Source organism: Acomys minous (genome assembly GCF_964271855.1).
Source record: "Acomys minous genome assembly, chromosome: 2".
Classification (NCBI taxonomy): Eukaryota; Metazoa; Chordata; class Mammalia; order Rodentia; family Muridae; genus Acomys; species Acomys minous.
In genome coordinates this window covers 114,499,120-114,527,104 of record NC_140484.1, presented here as the reverse complement: position 1 = coordinate 114,527,104, position 27,985 = coordinate 114,499,120, and the positions used below count along the sequence as shown (strand labels likewise).

The 27,985-nt window shown below is 45.1% G+C and overlaps 1 protein-coding gene, 1 long non-coding RNA gene and 1 pseudogene across 4 annotated transcripts in view; 1 reads left to right on the top strand and 2 right to left on the bottom strand.

Annotated features, from left to right (window-relative positions):
- Positions 1–622, bottom strand: part of ACAN (aggrecan) — a 64,691-nt gene extending 64,069 nt beyond the window's left edge. For both annotated transcript variants that reach the window (XM_084773589.1, XM_084773590.1), the window contains exon 1: positions 256–622. The gene's annotated coding sequence lies outside the window, so the exon portion shown is untranslated. The remainder of the gene's footprint in view (positions 1–255) is intronic.
- Positions 583–27,918, top strand: LOC311592798. The gene is made up of 3 exons (XR_014777519.1): positions 583–636; positions 26,376–26,468; positions 27,515–27,918. It is a non-coding gene; the product is annotated as an uncharacterized lncRNA (long non-coding RNA).
- Positions 24,418–24,926, bottom strand: LOC311583449 (small ribosomal subunit protein eS10-like; annotated as a pseudogene). The gene has a single exon. The product of its transcript is annotated as a small ribosomal subunit protein eS10-like (transcript).
- Positions 27,919–27,985: the final 67 nt, after the last annotated feature.

Here is a 27,985-nt window from a genome sequence, read left to right as displayed (position 1 = left end):
CTTAAACTTGAAAAAGCTCTGGTCTTTCTTAATTCTGTGCCCTGGAGCAAGAGCCCCTCCACGTGTTCCCATTTACTCTGAGTCAGGGCAGCAGTTGAGTTTGCTCAACTTCCTTGTGCATGGTCGTGAGTCCCAACACACATACCCAATGGGGACACTGAGGCGTGCCATCCCAAGCACATAGGCGCCGTGGCCTCAGCAGCGGTCCCAGATGCCCTGGGACAGAGCTCCTTTGGAGAGAAGACCTTTCTTTACCTTGAAGAGTTAGATTCTCTCCTCCAAGAACTTCAGTCCGGTATCCCTGGCGAGGCAGCTAGGGATTCCTAGGGGCTGCGAGCCCCGGGTCTTGCTGCCCTGCAGCGAGGATGCTCTGCGCGGAGGGGTGGGGGCGCCTGCGCACCCCTCCTCCCGCCGGCTTCTTCTCCGCAGGTCCCCTCGGGCGGTGGCCGCAGTGTCAGCTGGCTGACTGGGTTTCGGAGCAGGATTGATCGAGGGAAGGGACACAGAAAGGTGCCCGAGCTCCCTTGGCACCTGCGTCAGATGCTAGCCCGCAAGGGTGCGGAGAGAGAGTGAGGGACCTTGAGCGGTGCTGCGCGCGTCCTCAGCTCTGTGAGCCCCCTCTGGCACCGCGGGGAGGTAGGTGGGCGGGAATGGTGCGCGGTGACACATACATAGGGGCAGGCGGGGGGAGGGGAGGGCACATACGAGGGGTGGGGGCAAGCGTACAGGGAAACCCCACCCCCGGGGCCCGTCCACAGAGGGAGGGGGAGGCAGAGACGTCTAGAGCGCGCTGGACTTGGCCTGGGGACCGCGCTCGGCTGGGGAAGGCGCCCGGCGCGCAGGGCACGAGAGGAGCGCGTACCCCGCAGCTCCCGGGCCAGCGGAAGAAAGCCACACCGGCAACGCTGGAGGGCCCGCGTCTGCATTGCGGTCGGCAGCTCCGCAGTCCAGGCGGCCCCGGAGGGCTGCGCCGGCAGAGTGCGGAGAGCACCCGGCTCGTTCTGTCAGGGTGGCAGGCCAGGGTTTCCCGGGCGCCTGGCGGTGATTTGCAGTTGAGACCCAAAGAGGCGCGGTCGTGCAGGACTACCCCCTACTCTGGATCTGTGATTTGAAAGAACCCTCACAGAGCACTGCTTGAAAGTTTTGGGGGGTTGGGTATCCCGAGACGACAGGCGAGGAGGGACAGAGGTGATGAGGCAGCTGCAGAAGCACAAGGCACAAGGCTGGGGGGGGGGGTGTCTTCAAAACTCAGCATAGATCAATGGCATTTCCTGGTAAAAGAATTTTAAAAAACTGTTAAGAGTCTTTAAATACCTTTATGAGCTAGTTGCAACATAAAGTAATTGTAATTTCTCTAAGGAGCCCAATAAGTTACCATTACACCCCTCACCTCCCAACGATGCTCATACCTTGGAACTCAGAAAGCGATGGAGTTGCTCATCAAGTTGGAGGCTAACTTTAAACCAAGGTCATCCCTCGCTGCCACCAGAGCAGCTGGTCAAGCTGCAGTACTTTTGGGGGCTGGGGATTCAGTTTGCTGATGGCCTTGAGAGGGAGCTGGTGTGCTTCTCATTAAAACACAGTGGCCTCAGGCGGTGTGATCGAAGTCTCCCCCAATCTCTCACTAGGCAAGAAGTGGGTTCTTTGCAGACTACACAGTATAGAGAGAACTAAGTTTTTCCTTGACGGGAAGGCCAGAAGCGCCGTGCCTCAGTTTCCCCAGGTTGACTATGCTGGAATTGTGTGGGTGTCTCACTGGCTAGCTGTATTCAAGACTGGTCCTAGGCCACGGCGTTCTCTTTCTGTCTCTCGCCTGTACACGGGGTGAGGCCCAGGGTGGGCTGTGGAGGTCAGCCCACCTTCAGTGGCTAAGAGCTGACTGTGGCTCCAGTGTTTTCTAGGCTGGTCACTCTTGTCCTGCCTTTGCTTCCACCTGCACATGTGCTGCTCAGGGTCACAGTCAGCAAGTTTCAGAGCAATGACAACACAGCCATCTAATGGTAGTCAAACCTGCTCAGAGCTTAGGGTTTTCGCTTTTAGAAAAATGGAATGGAATCTTATGAGTTACTGGACTGAGGAAAGGTACTTTCTAGAAACATCAATCTCTTTTTAAAAAATTTAAATTAACAAAAAAAATTTTTTGAGGAAACATCAGTCTCTTAACTTTAAATGCATTTCTCATGTCATGCTGTGGGTTACGACAGATAGTCCTTGTCTGCAAAGTGGAATCATATTTGACATATATCCTGGGGTGAGTTGGGTTGATAAAGAACAATTCAAGTCAAGGACAAATACTCATTAGGTAATTCATCTTTGCAATGAAGGAAACAAATGCTTACTGATCATCTAATAGTTTTAATGAACAGACACCAGCCATTTTGTATATGCCTGATGCTTTCTGGTACAATGGGCTCCTAAGTACACACTGAAACACCAAGATTCCAAGGCCACGCAGGCAGTGAAGGGGCAGTGGAGGTAACTGATGACACCACACTGCCTTCTGGAGGATGCACACAACCTGGGGTAATGTTTGGACACTTTGAAGACTGGATTCTGAGAAGCAAAGTCATGGCTTCAGGATGCCCTGTGTGACACCTAGACACTAGTCCCATTCAACAAAGAGTCCCAATTGCTTGGCAGTCTTTTTGGCTCTCAGCTAGAATATTTTCTAATTTTCTAAGCTACTTTGCAGTCACTTGGTGTCTTTGACAAGCCACTTGATTCCACCTGCTGTCGCTGGTAACTTCTGACCTCTCTCTGCAACGTGTATGGTCCACAGACTCTCATGCCAGTTGTGGGGAGAGGGGTGTGTTATGGAACACAGTCTCAGGCCTACCCCAGAGCTGCTGCCTCAGAACTTCCACTTCCCCAAGATTCCCCAGGTAGTTCACACACTAGCTGAAGCGGACGTGTTGTGATGACGTTACTCAGCCATCCATGCAATCACAGAACCGTAGAAGGAGATAGATACTGTGAGTGGTGAAGGACCCCTTCTGATAGCATCCTTGCTGTCTCCATGACACCCCTAGAGGCTGGCAGCATGCTTTGCTCAGACTTACCCATGAGGTTTGACCTTCAGAGGCCACGCCCCACTCTCTCATGGTTTCTAGTACCTAAGGAGCTCTCAGGTTATACAGCAGCCTGTGCGCCTGTCTCAGTGTGAAATCAGCAGTGAACAAAGTGGGCCCATTTCCACCCTCTGCTCATGATCCCTGAACCTCTTGTACATGGCAAGTCTTTCCGTATTTAAATCAACATGCTGCTTCCTCCCTCACCATCTCCTTCTTCTGGATTGGGCATCCTGCTTCTTTTTATCCTCTCTCACCTGTCTCAGGCAACAGATCTCGATTGGTCCATAGAAATCTTCACCAAGTGAGCCTGCACTGCCTATGAAAGGATGATTTAAGATGGAATTCAGTCCTGTGGGCATGTCTAAGCAGGGGAGGGGGGGGCGAGGAGGCTCACCTCCTTTGTCTGATCCTGTGCTTTTAATTCAGGCAACCTATAGTCTCATCAAGGCTGAGCCTGCGGCTTTTCCACCTGTCCCACTGTGGCCCTGTGTGTCCTCTGGCTTGCCCTGGTGTGTTGAATGGGTGAGGCTTCCCCTCTGCAGTTGTTTAGGATTGCCTTCAGACATTCACCTCATATCTCCACAGAACCTCGATGCTATGCGACTGCTATTGATTTCTCAGTAGCAGACCTTTTGTGAAGGCCACCAGCATATCATCAGCCCAGTGTTCAACTCGGCCCAGGATAGTCCCTAGGGCCAAAGCCTATAGCAGCACCCTGGAGGCAGCCCTCCCAGGATGGCACAGCTCCATTTCTAGTTGTGATGGTGGTGTAACAAACCTCCCCCATATTTCGTGGCTTAGAACAGCCGCAAACTCGTTTGCTGTGCTTGCAGTTCCTACAGTCAGAAATTTGGGAGAAACTCAGCCTGGTGCTTCTGGCTTGGATCGTCATTGAGTGAGGTTACACTCAGATGTCAGTGCAACTGGGGTGAACTGATAGCTTTCCAGAGGCTTGGGGGACTCTCAGATAAGGGGGGGAGCGGCTGGCTCACACGAGTGGCAGGCTGAGGCCGGCTGTTGGCTAGCAGCCACAGTTCTTCTAGGGGTCTCCTTTTGTAGTTGACGAGTGTCCTCAAGACACGGTGGCTGAATCCCACCATAGTGAACCATGTAGCGGCCAGACAGGGACAAAATACTTCTGTATCCCTTTTTAGCTTTGGGAGTCATACATGTCAACCTCCACTGTTTTGGATTGGTCCCAAAGACCACCCCTGAACTAACACAGATAATAGTGTAACAGGGGATAAAGTTTGCTTGGAGGCATGCTGCTGGCTTTCCTGTACCCTCCAGCGACTCTTAGAATGCAGGCGGTCTCTCAGGGCACTGAACTGGGTCACTGTAGAATACTTGCTTCTGTTTCTTACAGGGAGACACCATGTAAATGCCTTGCTGCGTGCGAGTCTGAGCCGCTAACAGAATTTCATGGATGTATCTGGCCAGTTGTCAGTGCGAGCAAGGAGTCCAGTTTGGCTCTTTGGAGCAACACAATCTGTGCCAGCGTCTACAGGACAGGTATCCGTAGTGAGTTGCACTAGGCTATCATTAAACCTCTCTGTGCCTCTCTTCACAGCTCAAGGCTGCTGGGTCCTTAACTGTTTTCTCAAGGAGGCCTGCTTCTGGATTCCTTGGTCTCTAAAATAAAGTTTCCAGGGCTGGCCGCTGATGGCAGGTATGGACTGGCCAGGGAGGAGTAAAGGTGGCACCTCCCTCTTACCACTTGAACATTCAGCTCCTCCTTTTGTGACCAAATGTGGTCACATTTCAGAACAATGTCACACTTTTTGGTTGACATTGAAACTTGGAGATAACTCAAATTAGACTACTGAGGCTGGAGAGACAGCTCAGTTGGTAAAAAATGTTTGGGGTGCAAGCATAAGGAAGAAGGACCTGAGTCAGATCTGAAGAAGACACCTATAAGACCCAAGCATGTGGCACATACTTGCAATGAGAAGACTAAGGAGGGAGAGACAGGGGGATCCCTAGAGCTCACTGGCCAGATAACCTCTCCTGCTTGGGGAGCTCCATGCCAGTGAAAGACCATGTCAAAACAACAAGGTACCCCCCCCCCCCTACAATCTCCCATGCACACCATGCCCACATACAAATAAAATAAAATAATAAATGAAATGAAATAAAACAATTTTCACTTAGGCCACAAGAAAAGGTGTCTGTCTGTCTTAAGCTACAAGATAGTTAAGGACAGAGCAATTCCTTGCACATCTGACAGCTTGGGATGCAAATTTTAGTTTTGTATAAAGACTTTGGGCAAACATCTTAACCCCCTGGGTCAACCTATAAATGAAGGTACCCCAGAGAATTATGAGAATTAAAGTAAGATGGGGAACCCTCGGCACCTGGCCCTGGAGAAGGGACTGTCTCTGGCCGCAGAGTGGTCAATTCCCTTCCCTTTCCTAGTCCCTTATAAACCTCTCCCAATTTGTGCTTTCCCTTTGGTGTGTGTGTGTGTGTGTGTGTGTGCGCGCGCGCGCGCACTCACATACTGCTTTCTGCATTTGTAAAAAAAAAAAAAGGCTAAAATAAGAGCACAGTAACAATAAACACTGGCTGTAATGAGGGGTGGGGGGATGGGTCGCCATCTTTTCTGGAGGCAAAGGGCCATAGAAATATAATAAGGGAAACCCTCTTTAGGCCAGAGTAGTTGCCAGGAAACAGAGCCTTCTGGGCCCCAGTGGCATGTTTGTAAAGTGACATTTCATTACTTTAACACTGTACAAGTGATGGCTGAAGAGGGACGTGTCCTAATAGTAAGGAACGTGGGGCACCTTAATGAAACACTTTCGAGTGGTGCCCCACATGTCTGTTTGGAGCGATGGCACATGGGGACAGGAAAGCGCCGTGTCCCTGAGGACAGACCTGGAAGGGCATGTTTAGAAAAACTGGGGGTTTTTGGAAGCTGTAGTTTGCACTTTCCCCCTGAATTCACATTAGGTTGGTATTTCTGCAAAACCCGGCAGTTTATAAATGGAAACCACAGCAAGCGTTTTACTCATGCCTCCTCCGTGTATTTACTATTGAGAATCCCTGGGTAGGGAGGGGCTGAGCGGGACTCTGCTGTCTTTATGTAGCATCACCATCACCACCCCCAACATCATCATCGACATTTCCCAGGCAGGTCTAGGGTAAGGAGGGCTGAAGCTCTGTAGCCCTCAATTTTCTGTTGAGGACCCACAACGTAGGGAGGGGCTGAGTGGGGCACAGCTGTCTTGGTTTATGTAGAATCATCATTACCTCCTGCCACTCCCCTGCCCTGTCGACATCATTGCCGTCGTCATCATCACCATCCCCATTCCCACCCCACCCCACCCCCACCCCACCCCACCACCACCATTATCTCCCAGGCAGGTCTAGGGGAGGAAGACTGGGATTCTGTAGTCTTGAACTGCTTACTTTGTAGACAGCCTCCGTGACTCCTGGGAGCCTGTTCTCTCTGCCCTGGTTCCTAAGGGGTTGCCTCCCACACCCTAGGCCTGAGCTGACTCTGTGCTAGTATTTCCTGAATTCTATTCATCAGAATCTTCTGGGCCTGATCACCTAGCCCTTGTCATATCAGGCAGGGCACTTTTATCTTCTTTCAGCAATGAACATTGAATTATTCCGAAGACTTGTCGCAGATTTTCACACACTATAATGTAGATATAGAACACACACTGAAAAATACCACGTGACATGACTCTGTACCTCCACCTACAGGAAGTATAGGCAGTAACTCAGTAGTATAAAAGCTGTCTGCTAATGGTGGCATACATCTGTAATCTCAACACTTGGGAGGCTAAGCAGGAGGGTCAGGAGTTCAAGGCCAGTGCAGGCTACGTGAGATCCCGTCTCAACAAATAGCAATAACAATAACAAATACCCAAAATAATAATAAATAAAACAGTCGACTAACATGCAGACCTGAGAATAGCTCTTGTCCTTACAAAACTTGGCACTTATTTCATTTTACAGTTTCTCGACGTTTTAGTCGTGGTTATTGCTGCATTTGGATTTCCCCTGTGTATTCTACCAAAGGAGAAGTCTCCTTCAGGACTCAGCTCTACTTTTCTGAGAACCTCTCTACCTAGCGACAGCCACATGCAGTCTGAGCTATGCCAAAGCCACTTGAACCTCAGAAGAACGACAGAAGCAAACAGCATGGTGCTCATTCAGCTGGGTTGTTTTTGATCACGTTACTTACAGCTTTCTCACTTCCTATTTCCCACGATTGAATGAAGAACATGAACCAGGTGTGGTGGCACACATCTGTTATACCGGTACTGAGACCATAAAGGCAGTGATCAAGAGTCAAGGCCAGCAAGTTTGAGGCCAGCCGAGGCTACGGATGAAGTCCCTAGCCAGAACCTGAGTTTCGCATGTGTTCTTAAGATTATACAACTTTGTAAGGACTATTTTTTTTTTTTCAAGACAGGGTTTCTCTGTGTTAGCCTTGGCTGTCTTGGACTCACTTTGTAGACCAGGCTGGCCTCAAACTCATGTCGATCTGCCTGTCTCTGCCTCCCGAGTATTGGGATTAAAGGTGTGCACCATCACACCTGGCTTTATGTAAGGGACTCATACAATGCAATTAAGAAGCAGAAAATTGATAGAGCGACCAAGAGCCACAGGGAAAAAAAAAAGGTATATCTATGAGGAAGCCAATAATAAGCAATTCACTGGTTGGAGGGAGACTGGTGACAGGCTGTCTAACCGAAGTGGAGAATGCTAAGAGCTGAGTGGGACTGGAGAGGTAAAAAACAAGAAAAAATATTCAAAAGTAAATGTGGGAGACATAAAGAGAAGAGTTATTGGAGGGACAGAAGGACTTCCTCCCATGGTACCCCCAGTCTGAAATCAGTTGATCCCCTCGGCCAGGTGAGCCCAGTCTCCATCTGCCCACATCTCACACGTCCGTGGCCCCTCTTCGTGCCATGGTTTGAGTAGCTTTTCCAGAGTCATAAGCCTGAACACAAGGCACCTATTCACCCTGCCAGGTTTGAAATTCTCTGAAATTCCTTTCCCTGCAACGCCTCCTCCCAAGCACACTGTGCATCTTTTCAAATTTCAGACATAAACAGCGGCGTGGCCTCGCCTGGCAACCCCCTTCTCGCCCTCTAGATAAAAATAGCAGGGGCCGAGGGAGGAAAGACTGGGGACAGTGGGGTTCTGTGGATGCGCTGTTTGTATGGGTGTTTCTAACCCTCTTTGCCTATTCTGGGGAAGGGTGTCTCCAGGGAGGAGCATCCAGGGGGATTCTTGAGGGATTGCTCATCTCTGGCACCTTGGTCCCTTCTATTCGGGACCCAGGTCACATCTCTGTGATTGTGTAATTAATTCTGTATCCCAGGGAGGGACACGTTTACCTGTGGCTGTTGGTTTGGGTGTCACCCCCCGTGGCTGTGGAGGATGGAATGGGTGGCAGGGAGGTGGTGCAGGGGATCCTTCGCACAGCCAGTGAAAAGAAACTTCCAATGGGCACAAGGATGCACGTGGTGACACCCTGGGATGGGGGTGATGTCACTCTGTGCCCCTATGGGCAGGTGAAGGGCTTCAAGGGGGTTGCCAGATACATCTTAGATTGTTGCATCTCACCATTCAGGGCAGGGGGCAATGAGGAGCAGTGCTCTGCCAATGTTTGATAAGGCCTGAGACTGAGGCCCGAGCTGTCCTGGAGCCGGCAAAATCATTTATCAGTGACTGGCCCTTCAGCCTCACTTTCCTCCTCACTTATGGGGGACTGCAGTATCCCCCATTGGAAAGTATCCTGTGGGGTCTTGTTGCTTTTCTGTTTATAGCTACCCAAGCTCTCTTTCTCCTCTTCTCTCCCTCATCTCCACTCATCCACTCAGGGGGCTCCCATAATGCTTGCTTTAATGTGCTGGTGCCTTCCATGACCTGCTCTCTTTTACTTCTGCTCTGCTCTGTCCTGGCAGCTTCTTGCTTTCTTCCCTTGCTTAGACCACAGTTTGCCACTGATGTCTACAGTGTCTGCCTCGCATCTTACTAGACCATGGGCTTCACGGCAACAGGGATACGTGTTCCGGATCTCATCCGAGTGTACGACAAATGCCATCTCCCAATGAATGGTGAGTGGATGAGTTTGTCTGCTTTGTGTCCCCGTGTCTGGCACAGGGTGATGCTCATGGTGAATCATAATTACTCACCTGTATTGAGCACTGTGTGCTAGGGAGATGTGCTAAATACTTTATGTTGGGAAACTCCTTCGGTAACCATAGCAACTCCATGATTTGTAAATATCATAAATCATTTTTGTTTTTGTTTTTGTTTTTAAAGGAAATTGGGAGGTCAAATACTTTGCCCCAAATCACCAGCTAATGAGTGGCAGAGCTGAGATTTGGTACTAGGCAATATGGCTCTATCTGTGTTTAAGCCCTCCCCACCCTGCAGAGTGAGGAAAGCAATGAGTTTCTCATAGGTGTTTGCAAATGTGCACTTGTTCCCCCTTCCTCTCCTGCCCATTTGAGGGCAATGATCAATTTTGGGTTTTGTAAAATGCTGTGAAGTGTGTTGTCACGAGTAGGAACTTGTAGGGCCTCCCAGGGTAGACAGGAAACCTTGATACTCTCAGGCAGTACATGTCACTGTCTGGAGATGACAGAGAGATGCTGTTTAAGTGTTGTGCAAGAAGATGGCTGGCCAGGAGAAAGCTGCAACTTGGGGATAAGCAAGGACAAAAACCATGAAGCCAGATGTTCTCCACAAGAGCAAAGCAGAGTGTTGATGGAAAACCGCATCATCCTAGAACTCACTGGGATGCGAGGCTGACAGGATATTCCAGGGAGGCACCTGGTCAGGCCCTGAGACAGAAATTCTCCCCGGCCAATGAGAAAACATGAAAGGGGAAGTCAGTCTTCAGTCAATCCAGGCAGGAAGGGTTAGCGCTCCCAAGCATGATGTCACACTCCACAGCTCTTCTCTGGTATTTAATTTCCATCCTGTGCTTTCCTGGCTGTAGCAGCCTAACCCCCACCTGAGCTTGCCACTGGGGTCGTAGTGGATGAGGAATATCATACTGGTGCCTACTAGGGTTTTGCTGCCAAGAGAGCCTGACACATCCTGATGGTGTCCTGGATACTTGTTCAATTTCTGTTTAGTGTCCTGTGGTCCAGACCTTATTCGTCAGGGAAAGAGAGGAGAGAGCGGCCTCCTCATGGATGTTCATTCCCAGGAAAAGCCTTCAGGACCTGGTGACTACATTTAAGTTATGTTTTGGGTCTACGACCCAATGATGTAGAATCAAGGTGCTTTCCACATCACCTCTTAGCCCTGGGAAGCTGGTGATGGTCCATGCCTTTATTCCTTGGATCCTGAGACAAAATTTTGGAATCCACAACAGGAGATCTTGAAAAGATGAAGACATCACAGGAGGCTGCTTGGCACACACACACACCCCACAGGTTATCACACCCTTTCCGTGTGCGATGGTTAGTCTTCTCAATTTCCTGAGATCTGGAATCATCTAGAGTTTAACTGAGAACAGAAGACCCACTCAAGAGCCGGAGTCCCAAAAGAAATAAAAAGAAGAAAGTGAGTGGAGCACCAGCATCTGCCTTTCTCCCCAATTGCAGATACAATGTAACCAGCAGCCTCACATTCCTGCTGTTGTGCCTTTGCTACCACAGTGGACTGTACCTCCTCAAACTGTGAGCCGAAATAAACTCATTTTTATTTAAGATGCTTATGTCAGAACCCGAGAAAAGAAAATCACACAGTGTGTTAAGACCACTTGAAGGGTGGGGTAGGAGCAGAGTTCACAGGTTCAGCTTCCCTGGTCATGCATTGCGCCCGGTACCAGTGAGTCTACTCTTTCTCACTCAACAGATGAGGAGCAATGAGGGAAGTGAGCCAACTCACTGGAAGATGGAGAAAATCAAGGCTAAAAAGCCCAAGATTTCTCTCTCCTACAAGTCGTACAGTCCCAGTGCAGGTGGCTGTGGTGGAACCAGAGTCTGAGAAGTTTGAGATTGCTTCACTCTTGCTCCAGAGAGTTCCTGAGGTATTGGCCGGGGTCTATTCTTGAAAGTTCAAGAATGGAGACTAGAGACAGAGGTGGCAAATGGAGGTGAGAATTAGGGTTCAGGTTGTGGAGGAAAGTCTACCCACTTCAGATGTCTGTACAGGGCAGGGCAGGATAGAGCCTGTATGGAAAGTAAATGTAAGTTCAGAGCAAACCAGAATCAGAGGAAAAACAGCAAAGGACCAAAGATTTTTAAGACCTGGGATCATGAAGGTCTGCTTAGTGTTGTATATGGGGCCTGAGGATAGTGGCCAGGACAAAAACATTCCTTTCCAAGCTGTCCTCATGTGTCTTAAAACATCCTTCTCTTGAAAATTGTATTTATTGGTTGTGCATGTTGAAGGAGAGATAAACCTGTTTTTTAGGATCCCAAGTGTGGGATCAGAATGGTCTTGTGAGAGAACAGGTGAGGTTAATCCACTAGAAGGCCAACCACCTTGTGTGGGAGCTTGATTGTTGTCAGCTGAAAAGATCACATGAGCAGACTCTGGGAGGAGATATATAAATGAGCCAAAAACTGGAGGCGGGGCTTCTTGGAGACTTAGGATAGTTTTGGCTGTTCATCGCTGCTCCTAGGGAGAACCGCTTGAGGGAAGGCTTCGGGCCTCCGGCTCCTGCTGAGGTTCTGGGTTCTGGTTACTCCAGGTTCCAGCAGAAGAAATCCTGCTGATTATGCCAGAAGAATTGCTCCTCGAAACAGGTATCCTTAAGGTTTTGTTATTGTATTCCTTAATCCTCTTTTACTATTGGTTTGGTTAGTCGGGTTATAAGTGATGTATGCTCGCTTAATAAATTGTAATAGAATATATTGGTTAAGAAAATTGAGCCTACAGCATGTCGTGCACACATTCCACAACATGTGTGCGGAGGCCAGAGGACAACCTTGTGGAAATGGTTTTCTCTCTCTGCCTCCACTATGAGCTCCAAGACTCCAACTCAGATTGCCAGGTGGGCACAGCCAGCACCTGTGTCTGCTCAGCCATCCTCCTCAGGGTGCCTTACTCCAGCCAAATCTCATTGGTAGCCAAATCTCTTTGCACATGGCCTTGGGTAAAAGACAGGAAAAACTCTTTCCCAGGGTCATAGCAGTGTGGTTTTGGTGACACCTTGATTTCGGATGTCTGGCCTCCAAAACTGCAAAAGAGTAAATTGCTGTTGCTTTAAGCCAACTTCTTTAACTAGACTTGATTTTTACTAACCCTCCATTTCACTCACCTGTCCCTTTACCCACAGACATGTCTTGCCAGCCCATCTTCCTTCTGCTTTTTTGTTTGTTTGTGTTTGTGTTGTGTTTTGTTTTGTCTTGTAGTTTTAAAAGGAACCCATTCGGGTGTATGGCGGTTCGTGTTGGGTTACTTCTGGTGTGCGGTATGAGTTATATTCCCCACTAGCACAGCTATTCTAGTCTTTCTATCCCTGTGCTGAATCAGCACATTTGGTAGAAGTCAACACACGAGTCTATTTCTGTGCTTTCTGCTCTGCCGTGCTAATGTCTGTTCATACAGTGATGTCATCCACTCTTGACTAAGAAAGTCTTAGCTTAATAGTTTGTTTTGAAATTAAATGCTTCTTCCCTCTGTCCCCCAATAGGGATTGACCCCAAGGGCCTTGCACATACATGCCAGATGCACTCCCCCACTGTGCTAACTTTTCAGTCCCAAGTGCCTCCATTAAAAACTATGTTTGGGTTACTTAAGGTCATTTACCCACATAAATTTGAAAATCAGATTAACAGATTAAAAATGTCATTGGGTTGATGATGATTGATGTGAAAACATTTGATGAACTGGCATTTTATTCCCACCCACGATGTGGTACAGCTCCCCAATTGTTTAGGGTTTTCTCTAATTTGTCTTAGCAGTGTCCTGTGGTTTATAGAATTTCAATTGTACTGTAGAACCTCAAATTTCAACTTCAGAGTTTACCCTGACATCTTTGAGATTTATGAGGGCCCAAAGTCTTATCCATGAGTTCCTTTGCTCTCATTAAATAGACTCCCCCACAAAAAAGAAGCCTCCTCTTGGCCAGTGCCCTGTGAGCTGTAATCTGCTAGGTCATCAATCTATAACACATCAGTTCTCAGCAAGACTATAGCATTATTCAAGCAAACCTATACATCTACTCAATGGGTTACCCTCCCTCTCTTGTTACTACAAAGTAGTAGCTGTCATTCATAACTTGGCTGGTTTTCTCTGTTCTCAAGGATGACACCTGGGTATCCCTGAGTGACATCTGGTATTCTTCTCCTTTGGCATGTGAGAACTATTAAACTTTTGTCAGCACACCTCACCAGTATTGGGTGCCATGTGTAACTGTCTAGTACTCTTTGACAGAACATGAAGAGAGGAATCCTTTATTGACCAACAAAGTAAACAGAAAGTGATCACTACATAGGCCTTAGTCATCTTTCATTATGTATATTTCTAAATTAAAAAAAATATTTTTAAAGTCATAGTAAGATAAACATATCATACAACTTAGAATTTTAACATTTTTAAGTTTATACTTTGATTACAATAAGCACCTGAACAGTGTTGTACAAAGAACCATGTTTGCACAAAAATTCATCCATTTCTAGAATTTTAAATTATTTTTAAATTTAATTTTATTAATTTATTCATATTACATCTCAATGGTTATCCCATCCCTTGTATCCTACCATTCCTCCCTCCCTCCCATTTTCCCCTTACTCCCCTCCCCTATGACTGTGACTGAGGGGGACTTCCTCCCCCTTTATATGCTCATAGGGTATCAAGTCTCTTCTTGGTAGTCTGCTACCCTTCCTCTGAGTGCCCCCAGGTCTCCCCATTCAGGAGACATGGTCAAATACGAGGCACCAGAGTACGTGTGAAAGTCAGACCCCACTCTCCACTTAACTATGGAGAGTGTCCTGTCCACTGGCTAGATCTGGGTAGGGGTTTGAAGTTTACAGCCTGTATTGTCCTTGGCTGGTGCCATAGTTTGAGCAGGACCCCTGGGCCCAAATCTGCCTATCATAATGTTCTTCTTGTAGGTTTCTAGGATCCTCTATCCTTCAACTTTGCCATTCTCCCATGTTTCTCTCATCTAGAGTCCCAATAGGATGTCCTCCCCTCTGTCCCAGTTTCCTGGTAAGTGAAGACTTTCATGGGACATGCCCCTTGGGCTAGTATGCAGATATAAGTGAGTATATACCATTTGACTCTTTCTGCTTCTGGGTTCATTTCTAGAATTTTTTAACTTGGAAAATTGAAAGTTTATGTTAAAAAATAGCAACTCTCCATTTTTATAGGCCCTGGGGACCAGCATTCTACTTTGTGTTGCTATAGATCTGACAAGTCTATGTGGCTTGTGTAGTGAAAATGTGTACTATTTGCTTTTTTTTTTTTGGAAAAGCTTATTTCACACATCTCAACATTGCTAAGATTCACCCATGTTATAGCATGTGTTACTTTCCTTCATTCTTAAGATGGTCTCTTAGAGTTAGGCGTGGTGGTGGATCTCTGTTTTAGGCTAGCCTGGTCTACCAAGAAAGTCCAGGACATCCAAGGCCACACAGAGAAACCCTGCCAAAACAAAACAAACAACAACAACAACAACAACAACAACAACAACAACAACGATAGTCCCTTAATTAGGGTTTTGTTGCTATGCAGAGGCACTATGACCACAACAACTCTTATAAAGAAAAACATTTAATTGGGGCTGGCTTACAGTTTCAGATATTTAGTTCATGGTCATTCATCATGACCTGAAGCATGGTGGCATGCAGGCAGACATGATGCTAGCGAAGTAGCTTTGGCTTTACATCTTGATCTGTAGGCAGCAGGAAGAGACTGAGCCGTTGGACTGGCTTGAGATTCTGAGACTTTAAAGTTCTTTCCTTAGTGACACACTTTCTCCAACAAGCCACGCCTACTCTAACAAGGTCACACCTTTTAGTAGTGTCACTCCCTATGAGCCTATAGAAGCCACTTTTATTCAAACCATCACAGATGGAATAGTATCTCATTGTAATTGTTAACCACAGTTTGCGTATTGACTCGTCTGCTAATGGATCATATTTTAGATCCCTTTGAATTGTGTGTATATATGTGTTACTTAAAATTGAGCCCAGATACTTGGTTATACTAGGCATTACACCTATATTTACACCCCCAATCCAAGGCATTACTTTTTATATTTCTTCTTTTTTAAATTGATTACTTGGGACTCTCACATCATGTACCCTGATTGCACTCATCTCCCAGTTCTCCCATGTCTGTCCCTCCTTCCCTCCCCTGTAATCTCCCCTCAAAAAAAAAAAAAAGAAAGGATAAAAAGAAAAACAAAAGTCCATTTTGTGTTATTCATATACTCACTGGAACATGCTCAAATTCCTAGTGGCCAGCCCTGCTAGGGAGGATAAGTCTTTCTCTACTTGCATCTACACCAGAAACTGGAAGCCATCAACTGAGGAGAGACCTAGGGTACCAGAGAGGGGTAGGGCCAGCTCTCCTGTACCCTCACCACTGTCTGCACCACCATGTTGTGGGGCTGTGAGTATTGGGATACTTTTTATGTTTCCTTTCCCAAATGTTTTATTTGCTCAGCTTTACATTTTTAAAACTCAAAAACCTCTGTTGAGTTTTATACTACTACATGAGGACCTATGATTGGTGGGACAGTGATTTTCTTTCTTTCTTTCTTTCTTTCTTTCTTTCTTTCTTTCTTTCTTTTTAAGATATGTTTATTTTATTTCATGTGTATGAGTGTTCTGCCTACATGTATATATGTGTACCATGTTCATGCCTCTTAGGTCAGAAGAAGGCACCAGATCCTCTGAAACTGTTACAGTGGGTAGGTCATAAGCTGCAATATGGGTGCTGGAAATCAAATTCTGGATCTTTTGTAAGAGTGACAACTCCTCTTAACCAGGGAGCTACCTCTCTAGCCCCAGGGGCTATAATTCTCAACGAGGAATGTAAGGAATGTCTCCTATGCCTAGGCCCAACTTTTGGGTCTGGATAAAGTTCCCGGACTTGTATACTTTGGAGGGATGACTTTTCCAGATTAAAAGCAGTGGAGTCTTTGTTAATGAGCAGTGGGTACTCCCTCTTTTCATTCATGTATTCATTACATCGTTGCACTCAACTCTGAGTGCAAAGACGGAGGAAGCGGTACTACAGAATCAAGAACACGCTGCATTCCCATGTGGGATACACAAGGGGGTTGGCAGAGCCTTGTGGGCAGAATGGGTGGATTCTGTGGTCCTGGTGCTTCTGTGGTTGTTATAGTCTGGGGATCTGGAGTGGCCTCCCCACGAGGCCAGGTTACAACCCTCCAAGCACAAGGCTCCTTCTTGAGGTTTAGCCTGTGGATTATGGGCTCTATAGTCCTGGACTTTCTGGCTTTGTCTTGGTAGGGCTACGTCATGCTTTCTCCAAACACTCTGTCCCTGATGGAAAGTTTTGGTTTCTGGACATAGAGAGAGAAGGCCCTGTTGTCTCCGAGTGTGTTCCATGACCACTGAGCGAACCATGCACATTACTTGGTCTCGGTCCACCCTGCCTTGTTTGTTTACCGTCTGGGTTTCCTCTCCTAGCCCTATTGCCTGCCCCTCCTCCCTTCACACCACACCTGAACCGTTTGGCCTTCTCTTCTGTGTTCCTCTACCTGACCTGCTTCTGGAAACATTGTCCTCCTGATTCTCCAGAGTCTGCAACCCAGTTTACAAGTCAGGACCTGGGACTCAGAGAGGTGGGAATAAGTCCTGTGGCATTGTATGCTTTGCTTCCTGAAAGTTCTGTAAGGAGGAGGGCACTCTGCCAATTGTTCTCCAGCATAGACCCAGAGGCCTCCATAAGGCAAGCAGAAGGTGCAAGCAGGGAGGATCAGAAGTTCAGTGTCATCTTCTACTACATAGCAGGGCTAGCCTGGGATATGTGAGATCTTGTCTCCAAGCCAAACCAACCAACCAAACAACCCTCCAACACTAGCTTTCATTACCCTTTCTCCATCCCTTGGGAATCATTCCTGTACTGTCTCTAAATATGAATTTAACTCCTCTAGGGACCAATCTAAGCAGAATCATGTAACATTTGTCTTTTGTGACTTTTTTCCACTGAGAATGTAATACAATTTCAATCATGTGGTAGTATTTGTCAGACTTTCCTCTTCTTTAAAGCTAAATTATATTATACCGTATGGTATATCATGTTTTATTTCTCTACCTATCTATCAATAGATTCCAGTTACTTCTTGGGCTCTGGACAGTATTGCAGTGGGTGTGGGTGGGCGAGCATCTCTGAGATCCTGCACTGAGAGCTCAGTTCTTTCACATGTGTATGCAGAAACAGAGTGAATGGACTGTTTGGTCATTTCTACTTTTAATTTTGCTGAGATGGCATCACCCCATTTTTCATAGCAGCTACAGCATTCTGAGTTCCCACAAATAGTGTTCAAGGGCACCAGTTTCTCCACAGCCTACCAACAATAGCCTGGCTATTTTCTGTAGTAACTGTCTTAATTGGGTATGAGGTAATATTTAATTGTAGTTTGAATTTGCATTTCTCTAGTGATTAGAGATGTTGGTGTTTTATTATTGTTATTATTTGTTAAAGAAATGCCTATTCAAATCTGTAGCCTGCTCTACAAATCAGGTCGTCTTTGATTTTTATTTTTTAATTTTTTTTCCAGCTATGTTAAGTTGTAGGCGCTCTTTATACCAAATAATAATCTATTATCTATCGGATATGCGGCTTGCAGATGCTTTCTCTCATTCTGAAAGTTACATTTTCTCTCTGTTCACTGTGTCCTTGGGTGTAAGAAGCATTAATTACTGATGTCGTCTAATTTGTCTGTTTCATGTTTGATCTTGCTGAGGGGCTGTTCCTCTGGGTTGGACATGCTTATTGCCGTCTTTGATCAGGGGAGCTGTGATGCCTGCCTGCTAACATACCCCCATGGAGGAAGGGGACAACCCAGAGACTCATTGGGCTCATGAGGCCCTCTCTCTTCCCTGAGGCTATATGAGTGACAAACAATTATTCAGAAGTTGCTTAAAAATTCTGTCAGGAGTGGGTGTGGGGTGGGCGGGTGGGTGGGGACACTTCCCATTGGTATGACTGCCCTTGAATTGCTTGTGTTTTTGTAAAACAAACAAACAAGCAAGCAAACAAACCATAATAAACTCATTAGGTCACCAAGACAGACTTGGAGAAAATAATTTCTAACTTAGGTAAATAATAGTGTCCCCAGTAAAAGCCATGCAGTAGATGTCAGTACTTTGGTGTCATATCTAGGAAAGCCTTGCAGATTCAATGCCACAAAGGTTTCTCCATAGGAGTTTTATAGTTTCAGGTCTCAGATCTCTTTTGAGCTAACTTTTGAACATAGGGCCCAATTCCATTTGTTTGTGTGTAAATAGCAAATTAAAAAGTATGTGATCATGTTTGAAGGTTCATTTCTGTAGTCTCTATTTTATACCTAACACCCACCTAGGAAAAACGTGTGGTGTCTGTCTGAAAATGGCCCATTGCACCTAGCAGTGATTTACAGTCTCATCCATTTCCCTGCCAGGGTAATTATTTTTCTTTATAGTTGAATAAAATTCCATTGGGCACACGAGGCACGTTTTCTTTAGCTCTTTCTCTGCTGACCAATATCTAAAATTGTTCCATATCTTGGTTACTGTGAAAGATATATCAGACGACACAGATATGAACGCATTGCTGTTGGTTCAGAGTCCTTTGGGTCCCAGCACAGAAGTGGTCCAGCTGGGCAATATGGCAGTTCTACTTTTAGATTTTTTAGAAAACTTCATACTGATTTCCACAGTGGCCTGATGAGTTTATACGCCCAATAACAGCACATAAGGGTTCCTTTTCCTCTGTCCTCACTGGTATTTTTTGTTTGTTTGTTTGTTTATCTTTTTGACTGGGATTGAGATATAATCTTAAAGTAATTTTAATTAGTATTTTCCTCATTGCTGAGGATGTTAATTTTTTTTCTTTCAAATATTTACTAGCCACATGTTTCTTCTTTTGAGAACTATTTAATTAAAACAATGAATAAAGAAATTGAAGAAAACACTAAAAGGTGGAAAACCCTTATATGCACATAGATTGGTAGAATTAGTGTAGTGGAAATGGCTATGTTACTGAAAGCAGACTGTGGATCCAATACAATTCCCTCTATTTTTCCAATGATATTCTTCACAGAACTAGAAAAAAATCTTAAAATTCATATGGAAACAAACAAACAAAAACTCAGTAGTCAAAACAAACCTAAGAAACAAGAACAATGCTGGAGGAGGTACCATAATTCTTGGCTTCAAACCATACCACAGAGCCATAGTAACACGTACAGCACACACACACACACACACACACACACACACACACACACACACACATACACACGTGCACACACACGCACACACGTACACACACACACACGGAAATAAAGAGACTAGTGGAATACAGGGCCAAGAAAATCACACATTGTGGAAAAGCCTTTCGACAGTGGTGCTGGGAAAACTGGATAGCCACATGCAGAATGATATTAGATCCACATCTCTCACCTTACACAAAAATAAATTAAAAATGGGTCAAAGATCTTAGTGTAAGATCTAAAACATTAAAAATGCTAGAAAAAATATCAGAAAAATCCGTGAGAACTCAGGCACAAGAGCTTTCTAAAAGGACTCCAGTAGTACAGGAAATAGTCCCAAGGACTGACAAATAGGGTTATGTGAGATTGAAAACTTCTATACAGTGAAACACTTATCAGAGTAAAAAGACAGCTCACAGAACAGGTACAAAAACCACATTGTTTCTGCATCTGGAAGCAGAAAGACAGATGCATGCTGCTGCTTAGCTCTTACCTTTCCCCCATTTAAAAACTTTACCTTGAGACCCTAGGCCATGAGATAGTGCCATCCATCCTGAGGCTGTGACTTCCTTCCTCACGTAACCCCTTCTGAAAGCACCCATAAGAGAAACCTCTTCTACAGGATTCCAAATCTAGTCAAGTGGACAATGACGATGAACTGTCATAGAGGTTCTTTGGGGGATAGTGTGCAATCATTTCCTATGAGATTAGAACCCCCATCTTGGAGGAAACCTCCTAAAGACACAGATGTTAGAAAGGGGGTGAAATAACAAGATGTTCTAAGGGGAGGTGAAATGTTCCAGGCTGCAGGGAAACTCCTTAAACTCAGGAGGTAAACACACACAGACTTCAGGAAGTCCCTGAAACTGACAAGTCAGTAGGTTCTTTCTTCCCATACAAGCAGCAAGGACTGCTGAATTACAATCTCAGACCAGATGAGATGCCTAGAAAAGCCAATCTCCAGTCTGCCATGTTGTCTGCAGGCTGTGCAGTGTGCTCCAGGTTCCCAGCTTTGTGAGCTTTCACCTGGACTGAGGCCTTTGGTGTCTCTCTCTCTCTCTCTCTCTCTCTCTCTCTCTCTCCCTCTCTCTCTCCCTCTTTCCCTCTCTCTCTTTCTCTCTCTCCTCATTTTTGCCTCTGTAAATAACCACACATCCATATTCCTGTAAGTAACCCCAATAAAACTCATTGGCTCATTAAGTTAGACTTTGGTAGACTCCTTACTTTGTTCTGTTGTTGGTTCCCTATCTGTGGTGAGTAGACACTTGTTCATGTCCCCCCAGGAATAGTATCCCACAACAGGGGAGAAGTACTTAGGATGAGTTAAGATTTCAGTGGGAAGATTGGCAAGACAGAGAGAAGAGACAGGGAGCTGCAGTAGGACTCAAGAAAAGAAAACATGTTATGTCTGTAAGATGGAGATGCATCCTGGTATGTATCGGCCGTAGACTAGCTTTTTGTAGGCTTTCTACTCAAGGCTCTCAAAGTGTCATGGTCTGAGATCTCTTAGAAATGCAAACCCTGGAGTCCCTCAGAGACTCACTGGGTTAGGGACTCTGGGAATAGGACCAGAGTTTGTCTTAACAAGCCTTCCTTCCAGAGGAGGAGGAAGCTGTCTCTAGGAGGAAATCTAACTTGCTCAGTGGTGTGCTGTAGCCAGCCTGCCTCGGACCTTGAAAGCCAGTTGTGAACTTCTCTTCCTAACTCCGAATTTAGTGACATCATAGATGGTTTAAAATTGGCTGTTGAGGTAGCCAGCTGTAGTGGTGTGCACCTGTGATCCTGTGCTCAGAGACCAAGACTGTGAAGCTGAGGCCTCCCAGGATATATAGTGAGTTTAAGGACAGCCTGAGCTACATAGGAAGACCCTCTCAAAAGGGAAATTGCCCACCAAGGGTGGGGATATACACCTATCAGCACATGAGAGGCAGAGAAAGGAAGATCTCTGTGAGTTCAAGGCTAGCTTTGGAAAATGCTATGAATAAAGACTTTAAGCCCACCCTGAGAAGCAGCTGTTGAACACTCAGCAGAACACCACTGCTCTGGTCACTTAGTTGTGATGGTAGAAAACAGGTCTGAGCACCAGATGGCCTGGCTCAAGGACACATGTGCTTAACTCCTGGGTTAAAGTTAGTCTAGGAAAACAATCTGGGGGCTCTCAGAGCACACCAAAGAATGGCATTTCACGGTGTGTACACTTGTGTTTTCAGAGTTTCAGAAGTGGTATGATTGCGTGTTTAGATAGGAGAACTAAATTGGTGGCAGGGATTCTTTTTCAATGTATAAATATGGTGGAACCATGAGCTGAGGATGTGCTGTAAGGAGACTGAAAAGCTTACTTCACTGGGAAGGGCTTGCACAGCTGGTGGGCTGCCTGTTGGCAGAAGAGGCTGTGAAGTAGTGCAGAGTGAATGTCCACGTCTCCGTGTTCTCCAAGAGAAAGGACCCCTGCCCCCTCTTCTATTCACCTATCACAACACGTACTGGACTGAACGCAACATTTTCTGGCCAGAAGTGTCCCAGGAATCCTCAGTTCTGGTCAGAATTCACTCTACAGTGATGATATCAGACTTTTTGGGTATCTTTCGCTCATAGACAGATGTGTGCTCAAGGGAGGCTGGGCCCATCGTTCATCCCATAAGATGAGTTCTGGATAGATTTAAGTAAATGACACTCAGATATTTTAGTCTTAGGACACTCTTAAAATTTTGATATCCTAGGCTGAGGAGGCAGCTCAGTGGTACAGCACTTGCTTAGGATAAAATAAGACCTTTGGCTCCATCCCCATCATTGAACAAATGAGTACAAGTAAAGGCCTTGGACCTTTTTGTGCTGTGTAAGCATGATGGTTGTGTTTCATGCCACTGTGTGAAGTGTATCTCCTTCAGACTGGGGTATGATGTACGCATATTACTGTTTGGCATGGAAATGAAGTCTCCATAAACACTTTTGCTTATATTTGTTATATCAACCAATATGACCATATCGGAAACTAAACCTGAGAATAAATTTTTATTAATTACTTTAAAGATAATGCTAGATCCTTTACCTCTTAATGTAAATAACGTATTTTTTTTTTATCAGTGGGTACTATATTTTCTTTTTTAAAGATCACATTTATTTATTTATATTTGTGAGGCAGTGGGGATTGTGGGTGGAGGTCAGGGACAACTTCCTGTGATAAATTTTCTTTTTCCACTATGTGGGTTCTCTGGGGGATCCAACACAAGTTGGGAAGCACCTTTATCTGCTGAGCCATCTCACAGTAGTTACTATGCTTTCTAACAAAAATATTTGTAAGATTATATAATTATAAAAAAGGATAACCTTTTTAATGGTTATTTTGAGCAACTACAGACATTTTCTTTGATAATACATCAAAAATCAAGAAGTAGTTTCTTAAAGGTTAGTTGTAATTTGATACCCAAAATGAGAGCAATGAAAATTTCTTCTTTTGATGTCTTCAGTTAGCATACAAACTAGTGGGTTTCACTAAGGCATTTTCTTATGTGTGTTTAATTGTACTTCATTCATATTCATTGTGTTTCCAAAAGCAATGGATAATTCAGTAAAATCTATTTATGCATATTATTCTTTGGATGGGTCTTGTATTTATTAGGACCATTGGAAAACTGGTTCACTGAGGGTGCACATCTTCTAGATTTTGACCCATCTTTCAAAAACCATCAGAAGAATCATCTTTGTTAATGTCACTACTAAAATTCTTCATTGGGAGGCTAATAGGATAGCTCATGATGCCAGACCAAATTTTAAAATTCAAGTTTTGTTTGAAAGGTTTAATGTTATAATCAGCCACAAACTCTATCAGTTGTTTTCTCTGAGATGACAGGCTCACTTTATTTTCAAGAAAACTTCTGCTAAATACCCAATTTTGAGTGAACAGTTTTTGGTTCTATTATGAGGCCTGCTGGGCTGAAGAGATGGCTCAGTGGTTAAGAGTATTGTCTGTTCTTCCAAAAGACCTGGGTTCAATTCTCAGCACCCATATGGCAGCTCACAACTGTCTGTACTCCAATTCCAATGCACATAAAATAAAATAAAATAAAATTGAATAAGTTGTCAATATTATGGCATTTCTAGATCCAACACAAATAAAAAAACAAATAAAAACAAAATGAAAACAAAAATTTATTGTAATCAAGCTTTTACTGATCGATTAGGGACACAAAACAGACTCAGGAGCTGAATTGCAACCCCCCCCCCCTCCCGAGAACATTACATTTAAACTTGAAAACCATGAACATCTGTGCCAAGTTACAGTTACATATTTCCACCACTCAGGATTTAGGGATAGGGGACTTTCCTAGGAATATTCCCCTATGTGGAACACTTACTGGTTGGGTTACACAACTGTCATGGGGTGACTTACCTAGTGTTCATGTCTCAACTTGCCAACCAGGATATCAATTACACAGGGAGGTCTTGGGAACTTAAACTTTATTTGACTCCTGTTCAAAATGAAAGCTTTACTTAAAATGGCTTCAGTTTGGTTCCTTTTTACAGTCCATTGTTCTTTCATGTGAAAGTTATGTTCTCTGAAAAGAGTAGATAGTTTAGCTGGCAACTCAGACAGAAATACATATACTTTTTCTTTGGTTAACCATTGACTGTGCGTGTGTTTCTATGGATGAAACCCAGAAACTTAATGCTGGCTAAGGATTCTACCACTGAGCCATGTCTTAATTCAGGTTACTGTGGCTGTGAGGAAACATCATGAACAAAAGCAAGCTAGGGAGGAAAGTGTTGATTTTGCTTACACTTCCACCTCACTGTTCATCATCAAAGGCATTTGTGGCAGGATCTCAAACAGGGTAGGAACCTAGAAGCAGGAGCTGGAGCAGAGGCCATGGAAGGATCTTTCTTTCTGTCTATCTGTCCGTCTGTCTTTCTTTGCTTCTTTTTTTTCTTTAAAGTTTATTCAACACAACACATTCTCCCTCTTTATTGAGGTGGATGACCATGTCCAAGACCAAAGCCATCTCTAAACTAGAATTCTGTCACTGAGCCAGCCCCAGCCTTGGCTTTCTTGTCAGCACCAGTGGTCACAGTGTTGTTTCTGTAGGTGTCTCTGCTTGCCTCCCCTCTTGTGAATCTTGCAGGTCACTCACCCTCTAGACATTTGGGTCAAGGCCTGCTAGTCTCAGGATGGCTGTGGCACAGGGTGGCAGGCGTGATTTCCAGAGGTAGGTGGAAGTAATCTCAGAGGTACTGGATGCCCTCATTTGTACGGTACCAATAGACATGTCTCCAGGCAAACTGTTCCTTCAAGTAGCCTTGAGACTTGAGAGACTGCATGGCCTTCATAACGTGAACATTGGGCATGTTCTTGTCTGCCAGCTCTGGGTGTTTGGGCATATGAACATCTTTCTTGGCAACCATCACTTCTTCCTTAAAAAAGACTTCATAGATGGCAATCTGGTTCTTCTTAGGCATCAACATCACAGCAGCTGCAGGGTTCAAGGTAGAGGCTGGAAAGGATGGAGGGATGTTTCTTGATGCTTGATGCTCATGGCTTGCTCAGCTTGCTTTCTTATAGAACCCAGGACCACCAGCCCAGGGATGGCCGCACCCACAGTGGGTAGAGCCCTCCCTCATGGATCACTAATTAAGAAAGTGACCATCAGGCTTGCCCATTTTCTCAACAGATGTTCCCACCTCTCAAATGGTGACTGTGATCTAAGATGAACCATAAGATTAATCTTCGCTGCTTCAAAGTTCAGCATAATTTTGCTTATTGCCAAATCCACACACATTAAGCGTGTGTTTAATGTTTTGCTAGTGCTGGTGCAGGACTGCTATCCTTTGGATCTAAATGTCCTCAAAGGTCATTCAGAGTCCCCATCCAATGGCACTCTGAGAGATGGTAAAAACTTTAATAGGTGGGACTTAGTGGGAGGTCTTCAGGTTATTGGTGGTATGACTTTGAAAAGGATATTGAGATCCCAGCTCTTTGCCTTTCTTTTTTCTCTTTCACATCCTAGACTGGGATGAGCAGCTTGCTTCCCAACCTGCTCTTCCCATGATGCACTGCTCCACCACCATAGTTGACTAAAGACCCAAAAGCAATGGGATTGCTCAATATTGGATTGGAAACTCCAAAGTGGTGAGCCTAAATAAATGTTTTCTAAGTTGGTTTTCTAGGACGTTTTGTTACCGTCATGGAAAGCCGACTAACGAGCAAAACAAAAAAAGTAGCTTCCACCCATTACTGAGGTAACTGCAGTTCTGCCAGGGAGAGATGAATTCAGTCTTTTTGTTTACGGTACACACTGTAGTCTGATGAGTTGCCGTCAAACCAGGAAGCGACAAGGATAGTGTTTCTTCTATTGAGTTTTGACTCAGCATGCATTCAGCAGTGTCAACAACGTGAGACTTTATTACTCTCGTGGCTAAGGCAGTTAGTTTGATTATGCACTCTGTAAAATGCTTCCATGACTTTTTACTGCTAGCATTAAAAGCTGTAAGAAACATTTTTATTTTATTTTTAAGGGCTTATAACATCTACACTTAAATATTTAACTCCTTTCTCTTTAAATTCTTAAATGGCTGCCTTACAACTGAGTCTAGGAAGCAACAAGGGAGGCACACTGGGAGCAAGATTTACAGAGAGATAATAATGATCAAGTCCTTCCTCCAGTCAAGGATGACATTGCCTTCAATTTCACAGTACACGAGCCTTGCTCTGTGTTGTAGTCTCTTTTCCTGTTGCTGTGATAAAATATCCTGACAAAAGCAACTTATGGGAGAAAGGTTGATTTTGGCTCTCAGTTTGAGGGCACAGTCAACTGCATCAGCGAAGTCCTGGCTGCAGGACCTTGAGACACATTGAATACGCAGTCAGGAAGCAAAGAATGACAGATGCTCCTGCCATTAGCTTTTTCCTTTTTATGTCATCCTAGGCTCCAGTCCAGGGAACAGCACTACCATGTTTAAGGGGATCTTCTGACTTCAATTAATCGAATCCAGACAATCCCTCACAGGCATGGACAGAGGTGAGTCTCTTGAGTGTTCTAGGTCCTCTCAAGTTGACATCCGAGAGTGACCAACCATCCCACTTGGCTCCTGACCACCATAGAGCTCTCCAGAGAGATCCCGTTATGTGCCGGGGATGCGGTCAGTGGTAGAGCGCTTGTCAACCATGCACAAAGCCTGCATTTCATCCCCAGTACCACAAACATAACAGAGCAAACCAAAACATGAATGTAACATTCTCTGTTGCATGAGACGCAGTTGGGAGATTGCTTCAGCTGTATTTTGCTTTGTCTGAAGTTTCTACCAGGTTCCTTAGGGTAGATCTCTCCTACCCTACACAAATTGGCAAACTGATGTATCATTATCCTTTCTTCCACAGTTTTTTATTTACATGGTGGGTTGGGTGGCTGACAGTAAATGGAGTCAATCTCTTAAAAAAAAAGTATTTGCTTATTCTGAGTTTACTTTCCACAGTAATATCCAGGCCTGGTGATACCATACAGGTCTTTAGTCCCGGCTGCTCCAGAGGCTAAGGGAAGAGGATTAGATATTTAAGGTCAGTCTGTGCCACTGAGTGTGTTCAAGGCCAGTCTGGTAACTTAATCCTCCACCTGCCCCCTAAATAAATAAATGATTAATTAGCTCCTTAAAAAGAAAAGAAAGCTCTCTTGTGTCACTCTTCTGTTTAGGCTCTCACAAATCATTATTTGTTTATTTGTGTGTGAGAAGGCGATTTGTGTGTGCACACACGGTGGTGTATGGTAGTCAGAGGGCAGCTTTCAAGTCTTCTTTTATCAAATGGGACTCTGGGATCAAATCTAGGTCTTGAGGCAGTGGACTTTACCCACTGAGCTATCTGTCAGGTCCCTGGTCACAACATTTTTCTGGCTTTCCCTTCCCTCATATTTTTATTGGGGCCATGAGGACTCACCTAGCCTCCTTGAAACTGTGTCCCTGCTGCCCTTCACCCTTTTCCCACCTTGTCCTCCCTGGTCTCTGTCCCTCACACAGGCCAGGCGTGCTCTAGTGTGTCTGCCTTTGACCTGGCTTCTCTCTCCCTCTGCAGATCTGTCTTCATGGCGCACTCCTGGCACCAAGCTCAGAGCTGTCTTCCAGTCAGCCTTCAGACCCACCTGGGACCCTGTCCCCCTTTCACCTGCTCTGTTTTCCCTCTGTGACACTTCTCTCTTTGACATATAATTACTGGTGTAGTGCTGATCTCCTTGCACCATATGCAAACTCCATGGTTGCTTTGCCCGGTGTGGGAAGCCCGTCACCAGGCAGTGTGCCTGGCAGTTAGGAGAGCTCATTAAATAAGAATTCCAGATAGAAAAAAAAAAAGCATATGGAAGAGAGGAAATCATTACTAAGAATCTCATACATAGCATTGAAAGAAAAGGAAAATACTTGTATTTTAAAGGTTTGTGGGGTACAAGTTCAGGGGACAGAATGACTCAAAACAAACACTCAGGTCAGACATGACAAAGCAGTCTCAGGACACTAAACACTGGAGTAAATTCTGAACATTTACAAAAAG